This window comes from Crocuta crocuta, unplaced genomic scaffold (genome assembly GCF_008692635.1).
Source record: "Crocuta crocuta isolate KB4526 unplaced genomic scaffold, BGI_CrCroc_1.0 scaffold140, whole genome shotgun sequence".
In the NCBI taxonomy this organism is placed as follows: Eukaryota; Metazoa; Chordata; class Mammalia; order Carnivora; family Hyaenidae; genus Crocuta; species Crocuta crocuta.
The window spans coordinates 7,303,291-7,309,290 of record NW_027527775.1 but is presented as its reverse complement, the minus strand read 5'-3'; the positions used below and the strand labels follow the sequence as shown (position 1 = coordinate 7,309,290).

At 43.7% G+C, this 6,000-nt stretch overlaps 1 long non-coding RNA gene across 1 annotated transcript in view; it reads left to right on the top strand.

Annotated features, from left to right (window-relative positions):
• Nucleotides 1–1,526: 1,526 nt before the first annotated feature.
• The window catches only part of LOC144239369 (uncharacterized), a 44,516-nt gene continuing 40,042 nt past the window's right edge, over nt 1,527–6,000 (top strand). Inside the window, exon 1 of the long non-coding RNA XR_013337398.1 lies at nt 1,527–1,714. This is a non-coding gene — a long non-coding RNA (uncharacterized LOC144239369). The remainder of the gene's footprint in view (nt 1,715–6,000) is intronic.

Below are 6,000 nucleotides of genomic sequence, written 5' to 3'. Positions count from 1 at the left end.
AATCAGACTTGAAGAAAGTTAGACTGCTATCTCTGGTGACAATGCAGGGAGCCAAAAAATTAGCTTCTATAAGAATCAGTTCCAAATGGCCAAGGCTTGATTAATAACCGACAGCTTCTCTAATTCTTGTCTCTGTTTCTGATGAGATTTTGGGGTGATGGTGGGGAGTCTGGAGCTTATGACCAAGAAAGAATTATTGAAGACATCTTTGGTGCAAAAAGGTGATTTTATCAAAGCACGGGGAGAGAACCCGTGGACAATAAGAGCTCTGCTGGCGTTGTGGAAAATGGCTGGTTTTCTACTATCGAGTTGGGGAGGTAAAGTCTAAGGGGAGATCTCCAGAGGGACTTTCATATGCTCAAGAGGACTCTTAAGATACCTGAGGTCTTGCTATTGCTAAGCTAAGGCGGTTTTTCCTCTAGTAAGAGGTACTGCACCCACCACCTGTGGTTCTGAATATTTGCTCCACATCTTAAAAGATGCTCCCTTTATCAGTTTTTCTGTCCTAACACCAGGCTTCTGTCAGTCTTTCAGCCCTGGAGTTTCTGGATCCCCTCTCGGCCACCGTATACCATGGGGAGAGACAGGGGCACTGGCTTAAAGCTCTATCCACCTTCCTTCCACTGCCTTCTCCTGAGCATTACTCCTGTGCTGTTTTGGAGGTGCCAAGACTAAGGCAGGGAAGCAGAGAAGGCCCCCTTTACTTTTGGACTTCACTTCACTCAGACGGATGTTTCAAAATAACCCCCTACTCCCCAAGGTTAGGTGAAAAGAGTCAAGTATGGAGGAATATTCCCGCTTATGTGCTCGTTCTCCCTTTGTCTCCAGTTCCCTCCTCAAACCCTTCTGGACTAGAATGGCTGGGCTTCAGGCTTCTTTTTTTCCTCTCAGTCGGTTTGATTGTCCTCCTCCCCACCCCTGGGGCGGATGTCCTTCATAACCCAGATACTCTCTACACTTAGAACGAAAGTCCCTGGGTCTTGTAGACTTGGTCTCTGTATTTTTGAAGAAGACACTGAGAAAACCTTTATGATTTTCAAGTCTATCTTCTTGCTTCAAGGTGTCATGTTAAATGTTAGAAGCTGAATTTACTTTCTTTCTCTTAACTTTCTTTGCATCTGCTATAACTTTCATAGTGCCCTCATATAAACACCATATACACAACTAACCACATACAGCAGATATGAGTCTATCAGCCGGTAAACATTAAAACGCTTCTACATTGGTAGCAGACTAGCTGCTGTGCTAAGCCCCTGGAATGTGTCCCCACATGCACCTTCCCGGCAGGAGGAAGGGACCAGGAGAGCACCATGCACATCAGGGGCCAACAGGACTTTTGGGTGGGAAGCCTTGCCTGGGCTGTCGTGATTGGCTGATGCCTGTGCTATTGTGATTGGACGATGACTGGCCTATTGTGACTGGCTCTTGCCTGGTCTGTTCTGATTGGCTGGTACATGAACGACACTAGTGGTTGGATGAAATTTCACCCCTACCCCATTTCCCTATCTCAGGCTGCCTAGAGGGGAAGGTAAGACACACAGGACTGCAATTGAGAAAGCAAATGAATATTTTTAAAACAACTACCTCCTCTGCAAGCAGAGGTCCATTTCAAGCTCCTAAGCAAACTTCCTGTGAAGCGACGTGAGCAGGAAGTACGTCTTACTCTGCACTACGGTTTAAAGGCCAGCTTCTCCGTCTTGTACTGACAAGCAAGGTAACCTTGTCCTGGTTATTGACCTGCCTTAACTCTAGAGTCCTGATCTGTAAAGCAGAGCTAATAACACATACATAGAGTGGCGTGGGGATTGAACTAGGGAATGTGTACAATACTTGGCACAGATACATGAAAGGCAGCTGTTATCCGTAGTTTTTTAAAAAGTAATTTCTTCCAAATTTTAGAATTGTAACAGAATCCTATAGAGCTCTGATGTAGGGTACATGAGAATAACATCAACTTTATGGATTTGGGTTTAATAGCAAGAGATGAGGCTCATGATTGTAAATATATGAGACTGACTGGTCTACATAAGCAGAAGCAGAAAGGATTCCATGCCTTCCCAGTGGGGACAATCTTGAAAACAGGTATTCACCAGAAAACAGGTGAACATTATTCTTGGCTGAGCAAATACAAGTTTAGAGATTACAATGGTTTTTAGCTCTACAAAGGGTCATAGTATATAAACAGATGGACTGAATATCTGTGGTTTGAAAATGTCACAGGTCAGGGGAATGATCAGGACAAAAAAGTGTATGGGGCACCCGGATAGCTCAGTTGGTTAAGCGTCTGACTCTTGATTTCATCTCATGGTTCGTGAGATCAAGTTCTGCACTGGGCTCTGTGCTTNCCCCCCGCTCCATCTGTCTCTCAAAATAAATGAATAAACATAAAAAAAGTTTAAACAGGCACGTTAGAGACGAAGAGGAGCTGTGAAAGGTTGAGGAAGCAGCCAGATCCTAGAATCTGAGTCCATGAACAAGCCAGATTCCCAGCTCAGGTAAGAGGAAAGCTGGCATCCTCCACTCTGCACAGGCCAGGCCAAAGAACAAGGCTGGTTAGGACACGCTGCTGTTGCCACTGGCCACTGGATGTCCCCACACTGGGGCAGGAATATATATATTCCTGTTTCTTTGTTTCCCTTGCTCCAAACTCAGAATCCTAGGACTTCCCTTCCCATCGCGACTCCTTGAATGGTGGATTCCCCACAGGTATTCAGACAGCAGGCAGGCAAGCGTGACAGTGCCCACACACGGCTGTCTGTGTATGAGTCCCAGCTATTTAATGCCAGCTCTTCGGTTCGGGGTCCCACCTGCCCTAGCTCACATTGACTCTGGCTGTTACTCTTACATTTTCAGGCAAGTGTATTTTTAATCTTCTAATCTTTGACTCATCCTCCTGAGCAAATGGAGTTACCACTCACCCTTTGCATGTTTTCCCTTTCTCTTCAGGGGAATGGGGTCCTTGATCCTAAGACCTTTCTAATTTCTGACTGGTCTGTGGAATTTTCTTGGCTCATTCTTTCTTACTCAATTATCTTATTGTTCTCAGGGCCTCTCCTCATCAGCTGTGCCCTATGCCCCTAGGTGGGAAGACTGATTTTTTTAAAAATGTTTTATTTATTTCTAGGAGAGAGAGAGAGAGCGTGAGCAGGGGAGGGTCAGAGAGAGAGGGAGTCACAGACTGAAACAGGCTCCAGGCTCTGAGCTGGCAGTCAGCACAGAGCCCGACGCGGGGCTCGAACCCACGAACCACGAGATCATGACCTAAGTGAAAGTCGGATGCTCAACCGACTAAGCCACCCAGGCGCCCCAGATTGATTTTTTTTTTTTTTTACTCAGATTTGGATGGGGTGGGGAGCTGGGGGCAGGGAAGAGCCAAGGTCAGCTGGATGGCTCTGGAAAAGCGCTCGTGGCCACCTCCATCAGGTTTGCCTGGCATACTTCTTGGAGAGAGTACTTTGTCTTATCTTGCCGTAATCAGTACAGTCATGTATTTTGTACAATGCTTTACTGTTTGGAATTTCGCCTGCAGTTTCTTATTTGACAGGACTGACACTTTGATGAGGCCCATATTATGACATCCATTTTCTAACAGGATATACATGTACAGGAAGTATATACTATCAGGATTGAAATAGTCAAAAGGAGACAAATATTATTATACCTTCTGAGGCTAATCAAGATCCTCTCTGATTTCAGCCCCCAGATAATTGGGTATCTCTGTCTTTCATAAGTTGGATATTCTGTGGCTACAGAGTTACTCTAGATATATCCCCTCTCTGTTCTCAGCTAGCTGGCTTTAACATAGTATTATTTATATTCATAAAGTCTTGAGACAGAAGTGACTCTGTCCACCCCATCAGACCGATCCCTCTCCTTTGTGCTACCACTGAGCTCTACCTGGCCTCACATTCCTGGCTGGCTTAGTCTATACTGGTACTGGGCTAAGTGGCTTTGCATGGAAGATTTCATTGATCTCACACAACAACCCTCTGACTGAAATACTATTGTATCGATTTTACAGATGTGGAAACTGAGGCTGTAAATAATGTAATACAGCTAAGAAAGAAAGTGGCAGAGCTGGGATTCAAATATCCATCTGTCTGACTCCTGCATCTGAGTTCATCTTTATATCATGTTGCTTCTTTGTTTAGAAGTTGGTTTCTTGCAATAGCCTCTAATTCTTGGGAAGAAGGGACAGCACTTCCAAATTTTGCACCCAAGAATAGTGCCTGGAACATAATAGGCCCTCAGTAAATACCTGCTGAGTGAATGAATGGGTGGATGAATGCGTATGTTCTGGGGCATGTCTGAAAACTTAATTTTCAGGTATCGAGTGAATGTCATTGCTAGAGATGTTCCATGCGCTGAACAATACACTGGCTCAGAACCGCGAACTTTTCTCTAATTCCTGAGATGAGGCTATTTTATGAGGCCTGGGTGTGGCTGTTTCCCTGTCAAAGTCTTGCTTTTTCCCTTGTTGAGTGGAGACAAATGAACTAGTGACCTGGATGATGGGGACATTATGAAAAAAAATGAAAGGACCGTAAGAATAAAAAGATTTAAAGGAATTACTGGAATTTACAATATTTACTGTATCACATAGGGGTTGATTTGTAGAAAAGGAGTTTTCTTTCTTTCTTTTTCTTCTTTCTTTCTTCTTTCTTTCTATTTTCAAGGAGTCATAATCCCAGTAATCATGGATACTTGAAAAGATGGATGAAAAACTGGAAAACTGTGCTGAATATCATGTTTCACATTTTTTAGACTCTTCCTCATCTCAGTTTTGCTTTTAAAATAAAGTGGTTCCAATTGTTTCAGTTGCTTGAATGAGCCAACCTCAGAGGGGGGAAAAAAAGGCTTTTCTCTTTTTAATGGTTCATCTATTTGAAACCCCCATCTCATGGTGCTATTAACTAACTCCTGTAAGGATTATTTAATTACCTGGATGCTTAGTTGGCTTTTTGTCTTAAAGTGTTGTACCTTCTTGAAGGGAAAAAAAAATCATTCATTTCTTCCAAAACGATTCAAAGAGTAGGTCCATAAGACACCGAAATAAAAGGTAAAATCCTGAATGAATTTACGATAGAATTCCATCTCAGAAAAATCCAGGAAAAACTCAGTCTTTAGCTCTTATATGGACTTTAGTCCTGTATGGACTTTCTTCCACTGTTGTCTCCTTGAAATTATCTTCTTCTCTGTTTCCAGAGAAGGTGAGTTCTGTTTGCAGATAGGCTTCGGAGGGAATTATTTCCAGCCGACTGACAGGTTAACATTATAGACAAAGAAAAGGCCCAGACTTAAAATGTCAGTAGCATTGACTGGAGCCAGACTTATGGGCATCTTCTCAGCCTTCCTCACACTTCCAGGGAGAGGTTAACATTCTCATCACACCTCCAGAGCGTCTGACTTAGTTTTCCTCATGTGCTACCTGGGAATCAAATTTTAAAAAGCCTCCCAAGTGATTATAATATAGATTAAGAGTCATAGAAAGGAATTCCATGATAATATAGAACAACTGCTGATGAAGAAACACAGAAGTGAGTTGTCACTGACTTAGCTACAGAAGAGCCACCTATGGAATGAGAATCCAGGGGAACCTCTGTCCCAACCCACTAGCTGGTGGTTACCTACATCCTCCTACTTAACGTCGGTCTGGACCAGCACATCAGCATCACTTGGGAGTGGGCTGGAAATGCAAAATCTCAGCCTCCACCCTAGACCTCCTGAACCACTCTGCCTTTCAACTCAATCTCCAAATGATTCATCTGCACAGGGAGGCAGGAGAAGCCTGAACCAGATAGCCACAGGGTGGAGCAGAATAACTCTGGGTGGGAAATACCTCCTATAGGCTTCATTCGGACGGCCAAGTTCAGCTTTTGTTTATAACTCTTTCAGCTGGCATATCTTCATAAGGACTGTTGCTTCTCCATGCTGTTCTAGAAATTCTTCTCCACAGAAGTGCCCCTAATGGTGCCTTTCCTGCCACCTACCTTATTTTTC